General features: G+C 34.5%; 1 long non-coding RNA gene across 1 annotated transcript in view; it reads right to left on the bottom strand.

Annotated features, from left to right (window-relative positions):
- Positions 1-712: 712 nt before the first annotated feature.
- LOC125964660 (uncharacterized) overlaps positions 713-21,690 on the bottom strand; it is a 152,209-nt gene continuing 131,231 nt past the window's right edge. Inside the window, exon 3 of the long non-coding RNA XR_007477896.1 lies at positions 713-1,022. This is a non-coding gene — a long non-coding RNA (uncharacterized LOC125964660). The remainder of the gene's footprint in view (positions 1,023-21,690) is intronic.

A 21,690-nucleotide genomic window follows, 5' to 3' on the forward strand; every position in this document is an offset into this window, starting at 1 on the left:
AAAACTGGAGTAGCCATTCTCATTTCAGACAAAATAGACTTTAAAATAAAGACTATTACAAGAGACAAAGAAGGACACTATGTACTGATCAAGGCATCAATCCAAGAAAAGATATAACAATTGTAAATATTTATGCACCCAACACAGGAGCACCTCAATACATAAGGCAAATGCTAACAACCATGAAAGGGGAAATCAACAGTAACACAATAATAGTAGGGGACTTTAACACCCCACTTTCACCAATGGACAGATCATCCAAAATGAAAACAAATGAGGAAACACAAGCTTTAAATGACACATTAAACAAGATGGACTTAATTGATATTTACAGGAAATTCCATCCCAAAACAACAGAATACACTTTTTTCTCAAGTGCTCATGGAACATTCTCCAGGATAGACCATATATTGGGCCACAAATCAAGCCTTTGGAAATTTAAGAAAATTGAAATCATATCAAGTATCTTTTCTGACCATGATGCTATGAGACTAGATGTCAATTACAGGAAAAAATCTTTAAAAAAAATACAAACACACGGAGGCTAAACAATATGCTACTAAATAACCAAGAGATCACTGAAGAAATCAAAGAGGAAATCAAAAATACCTAGAAAAAATGACAATGAAAACATGTCAACCCAAAACCTATGGGATGCAGCAAAAGTAGTTCTAAGAAGGAAGTTTATAGCAATATAACCCTACCTCAAGAAACAAGAAAAATCTCAAATAAACAACCTAACCTTACATCTAAAGCAATTAGAGAAACAAGTACAAAAATAAACCCCAAGTTACCAGAAGGAAAGAAATCATAAAGGTGAGATCAGAAATACATGAAAAAGAAATTAAGGAAACAATAGCAAAGATCAATAAAACTAAAAGCTGGTTCTTTGAGAAGATAAGCAAAATTCATAACCCATTAGCCAGACTCATCAAGGAAAAAAGGGAGAAGACTCAAATCAACAGAATTAGAAATGAAAAAGGAGAAGTAACAACTGACACTGCAGAAATACAAAGGATCAACTATATGCCAATAAAATGGACAACCTGGAAGAAGTGGGCAAATTCTTAGAAAAGCACAACCTTCTGAGACTGAACCAGGAAGAAATAGAAATTATCAACAGACCAATCACAAGCACTGAAATTGAAACTGTGATTAAATATCTTCCAATAAACAATAGCCCAGGATGAGATGGATTCAGAGGTGAATTCTATCAAACATTTAGAGAAGAGCTAACACCTATCCTTCTCAAACTCTTCCAAAATCTAGCACAGAGATGAACACTCCCAAACTCATTCTACGAGGCCTCCATCACCCTGATACCAAAACCAGACAAAGATGTCACAAGAAAAGAAAACTACAGGCCAATATCACTGATGAACATAGATGCAAAAATCCTCAACAAAATACTAGCAAACAGAATCCAACAGCACATTAAAAGTATCATACACCATGATCAAGTGGGGTTTATCCCAGGAGGCAAGGATTCTTCAATATATGCAAATCAATCAATGTGATACACCATATTAACAAATTGAAGGATAAAAAGCACATGATAATCTCAATAGATGCAAGAAAAGCTTTTGACAAAATTCAACACCCATTTATGATAAAAACTCTTAAGAAAGTAGGCATAGAAGGAACCTACCTCAACACAATAAAGGCCATAGAGACTTCCCTGGTGGCACAGTGCTTAAGATTCCACCTGCCAATGCACAGGACATGGGTTTGAACTCTGTTTCTGGGAACATCCCACATGGCATGGTGCAACTAATAAGCCTGTGCACCACAACTCTTAAGTATGCACTCTAGAGCCCCTGAGCCACAACTAATGAGCCTGCACGCCCTAGAGCCTGTGCTCCGCAACAAGAGAAGCCACTGCAATGAGAAGCCCATGCACAACAATGAAGAGTAGCCCCGGATCGCCACAACTAGAGAAAGCCCGTGTGCAGCAACGAAGACCCAATGCAGCCAAAAATAAAAAATAATTAATTATTAAAAATATATGTATATCCAAAATCATTAAAAATAATAATAATAAAAAATAAAGGCCATATATGACAAACCCACAGCCAACATCGTCCTCAATGGTGAAAAACTGAAACCATTCCCACTAAGATCAGGAACAAGACAAGGTTGCCCACTCTCACTACTATTATTCAACATAGATTTGGAAGTTTTAGCCACAGCAATCAGAGAAGAAAAAGAAATAAAACGAATCTAAATCAGAAAAGAAGTAAAGCTGTCATGGTTTGCAAATGACATGAAACTATACATAGAGAATCCTAAAGATGCTACCAGAAAACTACTAGAGCTAATCAATGAATTTGGTAAAGTAGCAGGATACAAAATTAATGCACAGAAATCTCTGGCATTCCTATACACTAACAACAAAATAACAACAAAAAAAGAGAAATAAAGGAAACACTCACACTTACCATTACAACAAAAAGAATAAAATACCTAGGAATAAATCTTCCTACGGAGAAAAAAGACCTGTATGCAGAAAACTATCAGACACTGATGAAAGAAATTAAAGATGATACAAACAGATGAAGAGATATACTATGTTCTTGGATTTGAAGAATCAACATTGTGAAAATGACTATACTACCAAAGCAATCTACAGATTCAGTGCAATCCTTATCAAACTACTAATGGCATTTTTCACAGAACTAGAACAAAAAATTTCACAATTTGTATGGAAACACAAAAGACCCTGCATAGCCAAAGCAATCTTGAGAAAGAAAAATGGAGCTGCAGGAATCAGGCTCCCGGACTTCAGACTATATTACAAAGCTATAGTAATCAAGACAGTATGGTACTGGCACCAAAACAAAAATATAGATCAATGGAACTGGATAGAAAGCCCAGAGATAATTCCATGAATATATGGTCACCTTATGTTTGATAAAGGAGGCAAGAATACACAGTGGAGAAAAGACAGCCCCTTCAATAAGTGGTGCTGAGAAAACTGGACAGCTACATGGAAAAGAATTAAATTAGAACATTTCCTAACACCATACACAAAAATAAACTCAAAATGGATTAAAAACGTAAATGTAAGGTCAGACACTATAAAACTCTTAGAAGAAAACATAGGCAGAACACTCTATGTCTTAAATCACAGAAAGATCCTTTTTGACCCACCTCCTAGAGAAAAAGGAAATAAAAACAAAAATAAACAAATGGGACCTAATGAAACTTAAAAGCTTTTGCACAGCAAAGGATACCATAAACAAGATGAAAAGACAACCCTCAGAATGGGAGAAAATATTTGCAAATGAAGCAACTGATAAAGGATTAATTTCCAAAAAACACAAGCAGTTCATGCAGCTCAATATCAAAAAAACAAACAACCCAATCCAAAAATAGGCAGAAGACCGATATAGACATTTCTTCAAAGAGGACATACAGATTGCCAACAAACACATGAAAGGATGCTCAACATCACAATCATTAGAGAAATGTAAATCAAAACTGCAATGAGGTAGCACCTCACACCAGTCAGAATGGCCATCATCAAAAAATCTACAAGCAATAAATGCTGGAGAGGGTGTGGAGAAAAGGGAATGCTCTTGCATTGTTGGTGGGAATGTAAATTGACACAGCCACTATGGAGAACAGTATGGAGGTTCCTTAAAATACTAAAAATAGAACTACCATATGACCATGCAATCTCACTACTGAGCATATACCCTGAGAAAACCATAATTCAAAAAGAGTCATGTACCACAATGTTCATTGCAGCACTATTTACAATAGCCAGGACATGGAAGTGACCTAAGTGTCCACTGACAGATGGGTAAAGAAGATGTGGCACATATATACAGCGGAATATTACTCAGCCATAAAGAGAAACGAAATTGAGTTATTTGTAGTGAGGTGGATGGACCTAGAGTCTGTCATACAGAGTGAAGTAAGTCAGAAAGAGGAAAACAAATACCGTATGCTAACACATATATATGGAATCTAAAAAAAAAAATGGTTCCGAAGAACCTAGGGGCAGGACAGGAATAAAGATGCAGACATAGAGAATGGACTTGAGGACATGAAGAGGTGGAAGGGTAAGCTGGGATGAAGTGAGAAAGTGGCACTGACATGCATACACTACCAAATGTAAAACAGATAGCTAGTGGGAAGCAGCTGCATAGCACAGGGAGATCAGCTGGGTGCTTTGTGACCACCTAGAGGGGTGGGATAGGGAGGCTGGGAGGGAGATGCAAGAAGAAGGGGATATGGGGTATATGTATATGTATAGCTGATTCACTTTGTTATACAGCAGAAACTAACACAGCATTGTAAAGCAATTATACTCCAATAAACATGTTAAAAAACAAAAATGAGAGGAATAACTCTGTGGTGTCAGACTGAAATTAGAAGAATCAGTATGAACTCATACAACTGTCTACTGACATGGTCTAGAAGTGTTGCACTCAAGTAACAAGCACAACACCTAACACCAAACCTTCATTTCTAAATAATATTTCCCATTAACTCGAAGGAATCAGGGCTCTTTGGGGAAACGAGAAATAACGGATTCAGGGAAAGTAAGGGTTCCCTGGAATATCTGTTTGTACCAGAAATAAAGGAAGTTGCTGTTTCCATCTGCCAAAAAAAAAGAAAAAAGAAAAAAATCAACCAAACAACAACAAAACTAAAAACTGTTGGAAAGATGTCAAAAGGACACAAGGGCAGCTTGGGAGTTCCCTCTGCTAAATTGGGGAAAATTTGCAAGTAAAAATAAACGCTGTCAGAATAGGGTTACAATACACTGACCAAAGGAATACAGGACAATGAAATGCGAGTGGGTAAAATCTCTTTACACAGAAATGACAACTAAATTATAAAAGAGATACAATAATTTAAAAAAATCAAAATTGTAAAATGATCATAATACTTGAGTCAGACAAGAATTATCAGTGGATGATAAAACCATCGTGAGAAAGATGAAGAATAGGATATTCACATAGTCTCATAGCGTCATCCCAAAGAATGGCTTTTAATCGCAGAGAAAGAGGTTTCTTTCCCATGGAGAAATCTGGTGGATACCACTTTCACAGTGACCAAACTCAACACTAATGATAGGGAGTTTGACCTGTTAGTTTGACTTCCTATATTTTCTGCTATGCTGCATAGAAATGGGAAAGACATCACTATATTGTATCCTAAAAGAGAAAACAAAATTCAATCTAATCATGAGGAAACAATCAAAGCCAAACTGACAGAAATTCTGCAAGACAACTGGCCTGGGTGCATAAACTATTTCAGTAGCACAAAAGACAGAGGTTTGGGAACTTTTCTTTCTTCCTTTAATATATTAAAGAAGACGAAGAGCCATGACAACTAAATGCAATGCATAATCCTTAATTGGGTCCTGGATCAAAACTAACAAACCAAAAGCAATAAAGGATATTACTGGAACAAGCGGAATAATTTTAATATGGGCTGTAATTTTGCTACTAATATTATATTGATGGTAAATTGCCTCAGTGTGTGCATTTGTGTGATTATGTACGAGAAAGAACATTCTTATTCTGAAGTATTTAGAGGTAAAGTGTCACACTGTCTGCAAACTCATAAACACATATTAATATAGGTGTCTATATATATATATATTTAGAGACAGAAAGAGAGGGAGAGAAAGAGAGATGAGAGGGAGATGAGAGATGAAGCACACATGGTAAAATGATAACAACTGGTGCATCTGGGAACATATAGATATTCCTTGTGTTGTTCTTGGAATTTTTCTGTAGCTTTTAAATTCTTAAGGGAAAATGTTGGGAAAGTTTTCTTCTAGTCTCAAATATTTAAAAGAATTAGATTACATATTGAAGTCACAAAGATACTCTCAATTATTTCCAAAGAACAGACATCTAAAATCTTGAAAAATTATATGCATATAATACTTATATGGGTATATTCATATATCTACATATATATATAAATATGTGCATGTATGTATAACTAAGTTGAAGCATATATTCACAACACTAGTGGTAGTTATTGCTGGATGGTCGAAACAGTAATATATTTTATATTTGATGATTTTTAAATATTTTTCAAATATTCTATTGTGGATAAATTCACTATTTTGATAACAAAGATACAACAAAAATACAATTTTAAAACAGGCAATTTAAAAGGCACCTGTTCTTGAGTTATTTTCTCCAAAAGTTAGTTATGCAACTTTTCCCATTATACTATTAATATACTCTACTAAGCAACTCATTAATCATGTTACTTGCCATTGCAGAGATTTTTTTTTCACAGATTTCAAGTTCCTCCCTTAATGTCAGATGGCTGTAAGTGCAGTCTCCTTCATTCCTCATAATAACTGATTTTCAGTCTGCCTTCAACATTTACATTGCTCATCTTGGAAAATCTTCCAATGTGTTTACACATTTCTAGTAAATGTCTCCATGGGAGAGATTAGAAAATGCTGTTTGAATATATACAATTAGAAATATCTGAGACAACTGTGGTGCTTATGAAGTCTGTCTCTGGGGTCAGACAAGCTTGTTTGAATTCCATATCAATCAATTAGTAACCTTTGCATCATGCTGGTTACTTAGCTTCTCAGATACTTTGCTTGTCATCAATGTCATGGTTCACTAAAAGAATTAAATAAGGAATTTGATAAAGTGCATACAGTAGATACTTAATAATTGAGTAACAATCAATAATAATTGATAACTTTTTTTCCCTTTCTGAAACTTGTCCATTATCAATACAGGAGTGCTGATGATCCTTTCATTTTTAAAACTCTAGGTGTTATTAGAAAAAGGATAAATTTCATAATCCTTCACCTAAGGATTTTAAAGTGTCACATGTGAAAGGTAGCAAATTATTGTCTCAGCTATTTAAATATTCACCTCTGAAAATTCGGTGAAAAGAGAAAGTCACTAGAGAGTAAGAACCATGTTTCATTAAAATACAACCCTTCATCTGTGGGGAATTGTGCTGTGGGGATCCTAACTTAGGGGAATCACTTGATTCTTCAACAGCTGAAATTTAGAAAACATTTACAAAATTGGGTAAGATTTTGGAAAGTTTTTATCTGTCCAGGACTAAAAAAATTAGACAATTTATATAGTGAATTTTCCTAGAAAGTTTGTCTTACCTCCTAAGAAGTTTGAGAATACTATCTGTATCCTAGATAGCTTTTTCAATAATGGTTTTTCCACTCACTTCCTCTGGTGTATGATTTTGGAAGATTATGTTTTCCTTTTAAATTTTCTTTTGAGAATTCTCAAACACAGAAGAGAATTAAGTATAATACTCTCTCATATTATTAATATACTGTTTGTATTCTTCCCTTATTTTTCTTGGTTCAAATTTTAAATTTTATTCTGTTGCGTGATTGTGAATTGTAGAACCAGAATGGATACAAGAGGAGACACAGCAATGGAGGAAAGGGCCTGTGAAATAGCCTTTTGTAACATCAGAAATTTTCTGGAAATTTGAAAAGTGACTGCTCAGCTTTCTGGTTTGTTCTGAGTACAGACCTTAGGTCACAATTTCTCTTTATCTTGTGACAAAATTCGTGCCACTTCTTGCTTTCTAATATATTTCCGGCTTAAATTTTATAAGTAGAAGATTTTTGTCTAAAGTTCTAATAATAGATTGGTGATAGTCTAAGCTTTTAATACTATACACAGTACACTGTGTGTGTATACTGTAGTACAAAATTTGGATTCTGAGTTTCATAGAAATGCTTAGTGGTAAGTTAAAACTGTCACTTTTAAAATAAACTTATTATCTTAGAATAGTTTTATGTGTACAGAGAAGATGCAAAGATAGTACAGAGAGTTACTGTACTATCTTTACCCAGTTTCTTCTAATGTTAGTATCTTGCACCACCATGATGCATTTGTCACAACAAATAAGCCAGCATTTGTACATTTCTATCAAATAACTCCAGACTTTACTTGGATTTCAAAGTTTTACCACTAATGTGAAGAAAAAATAATGTTCTTTCTTATAACTATGTTTCTTTAAAGATGGAAGGTAGTATCTGTTAAATCTGTAATATGACCTTCTATAAGCCAATGTGAAATGTTTTGAAAGTTTTATCCGTGCAATTTAACTATGAGCCTCAGGCTTCTTTTTCGCACATTCTAGACTCCATATGTACCCTTCTTTCTTTATGTATGTATTACAAAAAAGCTCTGAGCAACGGTTAAAGTAAATTTTATTCTTTTAATTCCCTTAAGAATTGGTGGTGAGGTGCCCTTGTGTCCATCACCCTCAGGATTGGATTTTGATAGCTGTCAAAAGATTAATTAAAATTGTTAGCATCCTTATTTCTAGGCAAGTGTAAACAGGCACAGAATTTGCATAGTATTCTCCAGTTCTGAGTCAATGCGTGGATTTTCTCATAAAAGGAGAACTTAATTTGTAAATAACAGTAAGGAAGAATCGATAATGACTAACTCCTAACAGTGATTCAGAGCTGGTGCTTGTATCAAACTTTGCATAGTTAAATTAGCTAGCTGGCACACATGTAGAAGTCTATAAATTAATATACATAACACTATTAGCTTCTCACAACAATACTCACAGTTATATTTTACTGTCATCAAAGAAAAGGCTCAGAGAAATTAAGTGACTTGTCCAAGATCATACAGTTGAGATTTAACATCAGATCTTTTCTGTCTCCCAGATCCTTGTACTTTCTTACCATACTCCGTTGCCTGTCAGTCTAAGAATGCATAACTCCTGGCCTGATCTGTCACTGCCTTTTGGGGGTAAAAATAATCACTTCTGTTTTACGGTGTTTCCTCTTGCCCATCATCTCCTCAAGGTGCCAGAGTTTAGGTGCTTTGGATTTAATAAAGGATGTCACATAATTTCTCTAAAGTGGGTTATTACAAAAGTAATCAACTTAAAGCAGATTCTTTCCCTTATGCCCTACCACCTATGAATTTTGGCTATACAAGGCTTAATTGTTAGAGCCCACCTTGACTCTTTGTCACAAGAGCCCCCAGGCCCTAGGAAGGCCCACATTCACTGTTAAGACTCCTTATGAAGTAGATTTGGTGCTAGAAATCCTCCTGTGCTTGTTGACAGACTCAGCGGTCGCTCTCCCTGGTCCCTGGCTGCTATCAGTTAAGTGAATCCTTCTTTTTCACATCTTCCTCCACCCTCGCAGCATCATGTCATATGTCAGCTATTGGGAACAATCATTGCTTTTATTATTTTCCCAAATACACTTCCCCTTTGTCCATTTGACACACTGCTCTTTATTTGTGTCTTTCCTGACTATTCCAAACCCTTGGCTCAGGATCTCAATGCCCCACATAATTCTTAAGGCTCCTTTGTTTGATAAACTTTTGTGAACGTTATCATCCAGCTTTCACCCTAGCATTATTTTTTTTTTCGTGGACACAATCTGGAATATGTGCTACATGTTTTCCCTCTGCAGTCCTGCTAGACCAGCATGGCCAGTGTAATCCCAGTCCAACTCAGCTGCAGGGGGAGAATATTATGCATCTCCTCCCCTAAATTCACATTAAGATGTTTTCAGCAGTGTTACTTACTAAATACACTTTTATTAAAAATAAATATGATGAAGTATCCAGTAAAACTTGTTATTTTCAGTCAAAGAGTATGGAACATTTTAGGGCTCTTGCTACATATTGTTTCCCAGAGGGTATGAACAATTTTCACTGCTTCCAGCAGTATACAAGTGAATTCATTTTACTGCACCCAAACAGGCAATGTAAGTTAATTTTTAAACATTTCCTTATGCCAACTGTGTTTCCCTCATAACTCAGAAACAGTTTTGTGTGCTGAACTATCTAGTAGGAGATCACATAGGGCTGTCCCACTCAGACCTCCCTCTTCTGTGGGATGACTCTAATCTCCTATAGTTTCTCGTTAGAATCTACCTTTCTGCCAACACTTTCTGATGATTACCTTTACTGCACTGCCTGTCCAGTTTTGTATTTTGGACTTTGCTCTGTATGTGCTCTTAGATAACTCTCAGCTCCTCATTCTACTCTCTGCAAAACTAGCCTGATTAATTCCTAGACTTAACATGTTGGATTGCAGACTGCGTCTGGCAGCCTGGACTCAAGCTTCTCTTTTGAAGTGAGAGGAATCACTTTTTACCTCCTCTCCCTTCTCTCACTCTGCTCTGTGCCTAGAGAAGCTAACACCCTTGCATTGCTTTAACCAACTCCCCTTGTCTCGTAGCTTTCAATTAGATGCAGGCAAGCGGAGACCCTGACAGAATATCGGGGGGGGAGAAGGAAAGTAAGGATGGAGTGTTTACTCTCTTGGCCCCCTCACTGTCCCTCACTGCCTGCTCTGTATAGGTTGGCAGCACCCCTCTACCAAAGTCCAGAGCCCTTCTCAGGTTGCCCTCTCCGTATAGCTATTTTTTTTGAGTTTTAATAACTACTTTCTCCCCTTGAACTTCAGGCCTAAGGGTGGTAATCACTCCCCACTGTCACCAGTCTCAAGGAACAACACCATTCTTGCCCTCAGTCCTGTTCAATCTTGTAATTCAACTGTTTTGTCAATATCCTCTCAAACGACCTGTTTTTGTGTACTACCTTTTTCTTTGAGAATTATGACTTATAAAGAGGGAATTTAAATAGTGACAGAAGGATATCATTCCTAGAGAACATTTATTTGGATTTTTAATAATATGCTTCTTGAGTTAAATCTGGTGTAATTCCTCATAATTGGCCTTCATTCTTCAGTATATCTGACTAGGCCATGACTATTAACTCAGTCTAATATTTGTCTATTTCCATGTTTTCTATGCTATGGAGACACTCTTTTTGAGGCTTAGGAATTAACTTTTGAGGTTACATCCCTATAATTAGGTCTTAGCAGCTGAAGAGTAACTCAATGGAGAAGACTCATGGGGCAATTCCACTGCTACCCAGGGATAAACTTTAACTAGAATCTCAACTTCCCTACCATGTTGGGGTTTGGGGTAAGAAAGGTAAACAGGATGTTCAGAATACTTTTTCTCAGAAAGTTCTATGCTAAGGACTAGCATGCTAGACATACGTCTTGATAACGTCTTCCTGAAATCTTGCTCTAAGGAAAATATGATAATCTCAGAATCTCAGTCTTACCAACACCCTTGGCCTTGTTATTTGTCAACAGTGGCCGTCAAAAAGTCTACAAATAACAAATGTTGGTGAGGATGTGGAGAAAAGGGAACCCTTTTACCCTGTTGGTGGGAATGTGTGTGTATATATACACACATACATACATACATATATATGTATGTGTGTATGTATATATATATATATATAAAATGGAATATTACTCAGACATAAAGAATAGGATGAAATCCTTCCATTTGCAGCAATGTGGGTATACCTAGAGAATATTTTGCAGAGTGAAATAAGTCAGAGAAGGAAAAATACTGTATGATACGACTTATACGTGGAGCCAAAAAAAATAAAACAAATGAATGCATAAAGGAAAACAGAAACAGACTTACAGATACAGAAAACAGACTAGTGGTTACCAGTGGGGAGAGGAAAGGTAGAAGGTGCAAGATAGGGGTAGAGGATTAAGAGATACAAATTACCATGTATGGAATACATAAACAACAAGGGTATATTGTACAGCACAGGGAATTACAGCCTTTATTTTTGTAATAACTTTTAATGGTGTATAATCTGTAAAAATACTGACTCACTAAGCTATATACCTGAAATTAATACCATATTGTAAATCAACTGTACTTCAGTAAAACAAACAGACAAACAGCAAGTTGCTAGTAAGGAAACAGGACAACAGGAACTCTCATTGATTGCTAGTAGTAATGTGAAACTACACAGCTGCTTTGGAAGATATTTCAGTGGTTTTTTACAATCACGCAACAGAATAAAATTTAAAATTTGAACCAAGAAAAATAAGAGAAGAATACAAACAGTGTATTAATAATATGGGAGAGTATTATACTTAATTCTCTTCTGTGTTTGAGAATTCTCAAAAGAAAATTTAAAAGGAAAACATAATGCAATTTTTCTGTAAATTAAAAACACTTCTATGTTAAAGTTCTTTAAAAATTATCTTAAAACAATTTTATTTATATTCAGAAATAATATTTCATGTGGAGAAAAGAATTGCTAAGTATAATAATATGGCACATCTATACATTTGGTTTATACCTGTTTTCATTTGTGAAGGAGACATTATTACTAATTTTTAAATTCTAATTGGGACTATATATATGAAACTAGACTATGAGCACAAAATTATCAATAATGATTATTTCTGGGTGGTTGAATTGTGAAAAATGAAACTTCATCCAAAAAAATTCCTGATCTCATAAAATGAACAAAAATTATCTGCATAACTAGTAAACAACACACAAAAAGTTATTGTAAGGAAAAGGAAAAACAATGTATCTATCAAAATCATCCTTTTTCTAAGAATTATTTTGTGTTTAGCAATAACACAGTAGTTTTTTAAACTAACCTTGTTTTCCTCCTATCTTCAGTGGATTCAGTTCTATTGCTACATTATAATATTTATAGGGACAGCCTTCCATTTCTACAGAAAATTTAATTACATACTAGCCCTGATAATTTCTCTGAAGATATATTTTCCCTGGGAGCTGTACAGAGTTTTCCATCATTCCCTCTAGGGATTCTAAGGCACATAGGCACATTGAACTTCCTCTTCTTCCCCTAGACCAATCATATGACTGCACATGTATGTGAGTGCACACACACACACACACACACACACACTCACTTTTCTTTCGTATGCTCTTCAAACAGTGCCAGAACTTCAGGATGGTCTTTTTAAATGATTCTGATATAAGTTAACTAGAGGATATCCACGATGGGAGTAGATAAGGCATCTAACAACTGCGTGGCTAGCAGCAGTCATTCAGGAAGCTGAAAATCTAAAAACCACAAGTCAGGGCTTGGTACTTCCAAGTGTAATAACTGCCAGGAGCAACTCATCTTTGGAAAAATCATTTCACTAGTAACAAGCTCAATTCTCAGTTACTGGATAAGTCAGTTTTGCTGAGTTAGCCATTTCTCTCTTTTCCTGATAGATATTATGTTTCATTGTTCTTCTGTGTTATTTGACAAGACCTTATTTCTAAATCATACGTTTAGAAGTTATGGTGGCTCTATTCCAAAGAAATAAATCTTTAATAATCACATTATTTTGGACTCACATTTCATATTCTGAAACTTTGAAATCTGATCAGTTTCCCAAGGCATATCCAGTAAATGTCTACTCTTCTAATTTAAAATTTTCAATGGATTTTTAACTTCATAAAAATCAATACCATTCTGAATATTCAATACTTATTAATAGTTATCCATTAGTATCTGTAAGAATGTTATCCATAAAAGTCAGACTAAAACAGGGGAGAAGGACTGTGGAGCTTTACTAAATAATTATTTTTCTCTTTCAGCTATCATGTATTGAGTGCTTACTATATGCCAAGCATAAGTGGTTTCCATGCATCATTCTCATCTGACAAACACCCTATTCTATAAAATATTAGTTTCATTTTACAAGTGAGGAAGCTGTGGGATATACAGGTTACAAACTCTGACTCAAGTTATACATAGAGCAAATGAAACAGCCAGGGTTTGGACCTGGAAACTTTTATTTCAGAAATCAAACTCCATAATTTGAAGGCTACAATATTGGTAACATCAAACAGAAATATAAAATAATGAATTACAGACTGATTTATTGAGTAGTCTTTGAAAATTTAAAAGCAATATTCGAAAGTTCCTTGGGATAGAGATCAAAGACAGGGATTATCCATATGGTGTGTAATCTATAAAAATGTCAAATTACTATGTTGCACACCTGAAACTAATATAATATTGTAAGTCAACTATACTTCAATAAATTTTAAATAAGGAAAGCTGTAAAAAAAAATAAAAGGACAGTGATTATGCAATACTCATGAGTTTATGGTAAACGTTCTACATCAAGATAATAACAGATAATGCTAAGAGCTTTAATAGTTTTATTTTATTCAATTTTCACAATGGCCATGTGAGTAAGTTATATTTATTATATACACTCTATAGTTGCAGAAACCAAGGGTTAGAAGAGCTATGTGATTTCCCAAAGTCACACAGCTAGTAAGTGCCACAGACTGTAATTAAACTCCAGACAGAGATGGGAGCTCCCAACTTAATGCCTGTATTACACTGCAATCTCTCAAAGTTTAGTGCTATTGAAGGGATAGAGGCTATTTAATGTTTGCGTACAACTACCTGATAAAACTCTACACTTAGTGAATAGCCACAGAAATCTCCTATGGAGAAACTTACAAATCAGCAGCTTTCTAGCAAGAGGAGTTACTATAATATAAAGATCTCTCTGAAAAGAAATTCACAAATCAAGCTAAATTTCAATATCAAGAATTTTCAGATTTTCAAAATTGTGTTGATCATTGCTCAAAACAAAAAAAAAACTAACCCAAAAAACAAACAAAAAACCCTGACAGCTAAGAAATTCAATTTAACTACCTATATTCATTAAAAAATAGTTGTGGAACTGTGTTTTCAGTTCCTTACCTCAAATGTAGTTTTTTTTTTTTTTTTTTTTTTTGCAGTACATGGGCCTCTCACTGTTGTGGTCTCTCCCGTTGCGGAGCACAGGCTCCAGACGCGCAGGCTCAGCGGCCATGGCTCACGGGCCTAGCCGCTCCGCGGCGTGTGGGATCTTCCCGGACTGGGTCACGAACCCGTGTCCCCTGCATTGGCAGGCGGACTCTCAAGCACTGCGCCACCAGGGAAGCCCTTTAATGCTACTTTTCAGTCATTAGTTCATTCATTTATTTACTCAACAAGTAGTTTTAAACACTAAATAAATGTAAGGTACAGTGCTATCAGGGAGAAATGCCTTCAATGAGTTTATAATCTGGTAATAGTCTTTGACTAACAAAAATTAGGAAATAAAATTATATTTGTTGAGAAGACTGAGAAATATTCAGATTAATTAAAGTTGAATTTTAAGGAATAAATAGATCCTGAATAATTTAACACTATTATAGTTGAAACAAGATACTACTGATTATTTCTTTGTTGTTATTGTTTATGCTTTTAACAAAGATATCAGCCTCTTAAATAAAGGCAGTTGTAAAATATGGTAGAATAAGGTAGTTTTACTCTGGTGAATACTGTGGTAGAGATCTGTAATAAAAAATAATTAGTTGTCTTTGGTAGAAACTTTTATTATATTTGAGAGATAAGTCTTTTTTGTGAAAATTCCAATAAAAGAAAAAAAAGCACATTTCAAACTATATTTTTATTGCTAGCTAGTTACATATTTAGAGTTTATTTTTATCCACGTAATGTAATAGTATTTCCAAATTTAACATGCATCTTTCGATTACATAAAACAAATAACACTCCATTAACATGGTTTATACTCTAAATTATTTAGAATTATTAAATTATTAGCAGAAAGGAAAGCTAAGATAACTGGCTAGATTGCATTCTTTTGTTTTGATGGGACATCTTGCTGTGACCAGTCTGATGGTAAAGAATTCAAGAAACATCTCACAGGCAGAGGCAAGTATGGGAAAATGTTAAACTAAAAACAAAAACAAACTTAAAATTGGTCTACTGCTATCCAACCTGATCTTATGACAAAAATCAATTAAACAACCATATCCAATTTCTCATCCTGCTCAGTATAAATATCTCATTATCTACTTTCCTACTAGAGTTTACTTGCATGTAAACTGTCAATATCAGAGAACTTCAGAGAAGGAAAAGAAAATAAATGGACCAAACTATGGTTTGCTAAAGGCATAGTTTTACACTCATTCTCTGAAAAAGGCAGTATCTCAAGCACAGCAAATTTTTCCCTACACCAGTTTATAAAATATATCTTTGGCTTACTGTCTTTTCTTATAGCCCCCTCCCAAATTTATAGAATATTATCAAAGGTTTCTATTTATTCAGCAAATTTTGAACAATCACTCTGTGCTAGGCACATTGCCATGCAGTGGGAATACAATTATGGGTACAATATAATCTCTGCATCCATAGTATTTGGGTCAAGAGTGCTCATCAGGGTCATATTGTAAATGGGGGGTATCAGGAATTCGTTCGCTCTAAAAATATGTGATTCTTCCATCCCGCCTAACTTTCTTCAGAAAAAGAAATACAGGGCTTTAAGTGATAGCTGATAATAAAGACAAAATTTCCCCTCTCTCTTTAACTTCCTAGTATTAGCCCAACTTTAACAATCTAACTTCAGACATTCAGGGGATAAGAAAGGGGCAGTATACCTTGATTTATTCAGATCATAAATGAACCTTACACATTTTTCTTAACTGAAATATTTTTAAAGTATATTACCACAGAAGGAAATTCTCACATATGCTGCAACATGAATGACTTTGAAGACATTACGTTCAGTGAAATAAGTCAGTCACAAAAGGACAAACATTATATGATTCCACCTAGATGAGATATCTACAATAGTCCAATTTAGAGACAGAAAGTAGAATGATTGCCAGGGGCTGGGAGGAGGGAGGAATGGGGAGTGTTTAATGTGTACACAGTTTCAGTTTGAGAAGATGAAAAAGTTCTGGAGATGGATGGTACTGATGGTGCAGAACAATGTGAATGTACTTAGTACCACAGAACTATACACTTAAAAAAGATTAATGACTAGAAAACATATGAAAGAATAAATCTCACTGGAAAGGTAAATATATAGTAAAGGTAATGGATTAATCACTTATAAAGCCAGTATGGAGGTTAAAAGACAAAATAGTAGAAATTACTATGATTAAAATAATTAGTTAAGGGATACACAATACAAAATATGTTAAATGTGACATTAAAAACATAAAACATGGGGGGATAAAAACGTTGAGCTTCAGAATATGATCAAACTGAAGTTATCAACTTAAAATAGACTGTTATAGATATAAGTTGTTATCTGTAAGCCTCTTGGTAACCACAAAGCAAAAACTACAGTAAATACATAAAAGATTAAGAGAAAGGAATATAACCATACCATACAGAAAGTTATCAAACCACAAGGGAAGAGAGCCAGAAAAGAAGAAAGAGAGAGGAAATACAAAAGCAGCCAGAAAACAATGAACATAATAACAATATGTACATACTATCAACAATTACTTTACATGTACATAGACTAAATGCTCCAATCAAAAGATACAGAGTGGCTGAATGGCTAAAAAAACTATCTATGTGCTGCCTATAAGAGACTCATGTCAGACATTAAGAACACACATAGACTGAAAATGGAGGGATGGAAAAAGATATTCCATGCAAATAGAAACTAAAAGAAAGCTGGAGCAGCTATACTTATATCAGATAAAATTGCCTTTAAAATAAAGACTGTAACAAGAGACAAAGAAAGGGGTTGCCGCCTAACGAGAAAGGCGTCAACCCAATGAGAAGATATAAGATTTATAAGTATATATGTACCCAACGTAGGAGCACCTAAATATATAAAGCAAATATTACCAGACCTAAATGGAGAAACAGACAGTAATACAGAAATAGTAGGGGACTTCAAAGTCCCAATTATGTCAATGGATAGATCCTCCAGGTGGAAAATCAATCAGAAATCATTGGTCTTAAGTGACACATTAGACCAGGTTAACCTAACAGATACACACAGGACATTCCATCCAAAAGGAAAAGAACACATTCTTCTCAAGTGCACATGGAATATTCTCCAGGATAGGTCATATTTATTAAAACAGGTCTTAATAAATTTAAGAGTACTGAAATCATATCAAGCATATTTTCTGACCACAATGGTATAAAACTAGAAATTACATGAAAAAACCTGCAAAATCAGCCAATATGTGGAGGTTAAACAACATGCTATTGAACAACCAATGGGTCAAAGAACAAATCAAAAGAGGAAAAAAATACCCTGAGACAAACAAAAATGGAAATTTGTATGGAACAACAAAACCCTGAGTAGCCAAAGCAATCTTGAGAAAGAAGAACAAAGCTGAAGGCACTATCCTTCTGGATTTCAAACTATATAGCAAAGCTATAGTAATTAAAACAATGTGGTATAAGTATAAAAACAGACCCATAGATCAATGGAACAGAGTAGAGAGCCCAGAAGTAAACCCATGCATATATGGTCAATTAGTTTATGACAAGGAACCAAGAATGTACAATGGGAAAAGGACAGTCTCGTCAATAAATGGTGTGGGGAAAACTGGACAGCCATATGCAAAAGAATGAAACTGGGCCACTTTCTTACATTACACACAAAAAATTAACTCAAAATGGATTAAAGACTTGAACATAAGACCTGTAACCATAAAACTCCCAGAAGAAAACGGGTGATAAGTTCCTTAACATAGGTTAACAAAATGAAAAGGGAACCTGAATAGGAGAAAATAATTGCAAATAATATATCTGATAAGGCGTTAATATCCTAACTATATAAAGAATTCATACAAGTCAATAGCAAAGGAAAAACATCCAATTAAAAAATGGGCAGACTACCTGAATAGATATTTTTCTAAAGAAGATGTACAGATGCCCAACAGGTACACAAAAAGATGCTCAACATCATTAATCATCAGGGAAATGTAAATCAAAACCAAAACAAGATATCACTTCACACCTGTCAGAATGGCTGCAGTCAAAAAGTCAAGAAATAAGTGTTGGTGAGGATGTGAAGTAAAGGGAACACTTATGCACTGTTGGTGGGAATGTAAACTGGTGTAGCCACTATAGAAAACGGTATGGAGTTTCCTCAAAAAATTAAAAATAGAACTATTGTATGATCTAGTATTTCTACTTCTGGGTATTTATCCAAAGAAAATGAAAACACTAACTTGAAACAATACACGCATCCTCATGTTCATTGCAGTACTAGATACAATAGTCAAGATATGGGAACAATTACCTAAGTGTCCATCGATTGATGAAGAAACTGTGATATATATTTACACAATGGAGTATTACTCATCCATAAAGAGAAAAATGAAATCTTGCCATCTGCAACAACATGGACAAACCTCAAGGGAAGTATGTTAAGTGAAATAAGTCAGAAAAAGACAAATACCAGACGATTTCTCTTTATGTGGTGTGGATTCTTTAAAAAAAAACCATAGTATAACCTCATAGTTATAGAGAACAGATTGGTAGTTGCCTTAGGTGGGGAGGGGGGAGGGGGGGAGAAAAGGATAAAGGAGGTCAAAAGGTAAAAAATGGATAAAATGGTAATCTTTATGTTATGTATATCTGATCATAATAAAAAGTATATTATCACAAAATAATATACAATTTTCTGAAACCTCTGCAATGGTAAATGGTAGTGTTCCATATTGTACATGGTTTTATGACAATGATCACAGGTGGTTACTCTGTTCTTCTGCCCTTGTTTCCCCAGGGCTTCTACTGACTTCAAGATCATATATCTCTCTAATACCTTTCTCACATCTTGGTAAATCTCATCTAGGGCATAATAAGGAAATTGAATTAATGGAGAAGTTTGGTTGGTTAGTACTCAAGAATATATACAATACTGAAAAAACCCACAAATCTAAAGATGGACATATGCTACATATACTAGAGATCAAGTAACTGTGTGAAGAGAAGATGAAACAGGTGACAACCAACAGAGTTGGCATGTTCTCTGGTCCATTAAGTCAATGGAGAAAATAAACATGGTATTAGTGACAGACCATAAAAGTAATGCTGGTGAAAGTTAGTGTAGTAATTACAAACTTCATTTGAAGACTCCTGATGGAAATATTAATCCACTAAAAGATGAAAATTCATTGTTTTCTGTCCTTCGGTTTGATTTTTTTGTTTGCGTTTTATCTTTAACTTGTCTAGTTGAATATTTCATCTTTAGGAAGAGGAAGAGAGCAATCAGGATACTTCTTATTGGGAGTCAATCCTGTTCAAGAAGGAGGAAAGCACTGATGGAATGTAAATTACTAGGCACTTGCATCCTGGAACTTATTTATTTGTTCTTATGTCTGCATTTATGCATATCTTTTCCCCTTGATATGTATCTCCTATTTATTCCCATCTTACTTCATCAAATGGTTTCTCTGAACTTTCACACTCAACTCTCCAATTACATACTTAATGTCTTAAATTTTTCTGTCTTAGTAAAAGCTATCCATTCATTTTTATATTACTTGATATCTGAGTTCCTAAAACATAGCAAAAACTGCTACTATAAGGAGAGCAATGCATAGCTAAAATATTCCACTTGTTTTTGAGTAATTTGCAATCAAGAGGAAAATGTCATTCTTTCATCCATTTATCCAACAAATATTTATTGAGCATCTCCGTCGTCCAAGACACTATTCTACAATCTGGGGTGACAAAATTCCTGATTTTATGGAGCTTAAAAGGTAGTGGAGGCATGGAAATAGATAAAAATGGATTGCATTTATAAAATTGTAATAAATTCTTTGAAGAAAAATAAGTCAGGATAAAATATATAGAATAATAGGTTAATGTGATGGAAAGGAATTGATTGAAAGTGATAAATTTTCTGTTTTCTAATTCAATTTCTGCTTACTGAAATCTAACAAATGAGAATCACCTAATTTTGCTTTATAAATTCAATATTTCCTTTTTTCACAGATTACTTCCCTAATTAGACATTTTGGAAGAAGCATCCTTACAAAGTATTCTTACAGCTTCTTAAATTAAACATGCTTTCATATGCATATCAAATTTAAAGTAATTTAATTTACCAGAATTACCATTAATTTGGTCTACATTTGTAACACACAAACAGTAAAACAACCTGTTAGATGTGCATACATTTGTTTTATTAAGTTTTATGATTCTTGTGCAACCCTTCATTCCTCAAGTTACACTGGTCTGGAAGTGATAGTAAGATCATAACAATAATAATGACAGTAACAATAAATACCCAGACTCATGCACACATTTATATTGAGAACAGAAGCCATTTACTACCATGCAGCTTACTCTTACGGTAATTGAGCTTTAATATACCAGAGAAATGTTCTCCAGGAGGATAAAAGATGTAAAGAATGTCATTGTTCCTTCTAGGAACTTCCCCCAAATCCTATTTACATAAATAGCAAACCATTAGACTTTTCAGTAAATGTTATCAAAAACAGTTTACTCTGTAAGACTCTTCAAAATCTTTACATTACCTTATTCTGGAATAAGAGTAAACATTGATGAGGTAGATTAACATTTCCAGAGAGTAAAAATAGTAAGTGCAAATGTATATACGCAGAAATACACACACACACACACACACACACACACACACACACACATTTCCTCATTGAGAGTGCAGAGTGGTTAGTTAATAATGATAGAAACATGGACCAAGTTTATGAAGTCATTGTGTTATAAATAAGGATGTATTTTATTTTATTATGTGGGGTAAAAATCAAATGACGCATTTAAACCAGGATTTTGCTACAGGCTATGTAAAAATTGGTTTGTGGGCTGGGCTGAAGAGGAAAAGAGACTGGAAGAAAGATGATAGTTAAGGAAAAAAGATTCTGCTGGAATCCAGGCCCAAAATGATGAAGTTTCTATTTAGATATGAAGGAAATATGATACATCTGAGCAATAACTATGTGATTTTAGGTCAAGGTGGATGTGCATTAGGAGAAGAAAGGAGATCATTTTTAGTCTAAAGTTTCTAATTCCAGAATTTTTTGGATTGTAGTCTCAATAGCCAATACAGGAGGCATAG

Source organism: Orcinus orca, chromosome 6, assembly GCF_937001465.1.
Source record: "Orcinus orca chromosome 6, mOrcOrc1.1, whole genome shotgun sequence".
Classification (NCBI taxonomy): Eukaryota; Metazoa; Chordata; class Mammalia; order Artiodactyla; family Delphinidae; genus Orcinus; species Orcinus orca.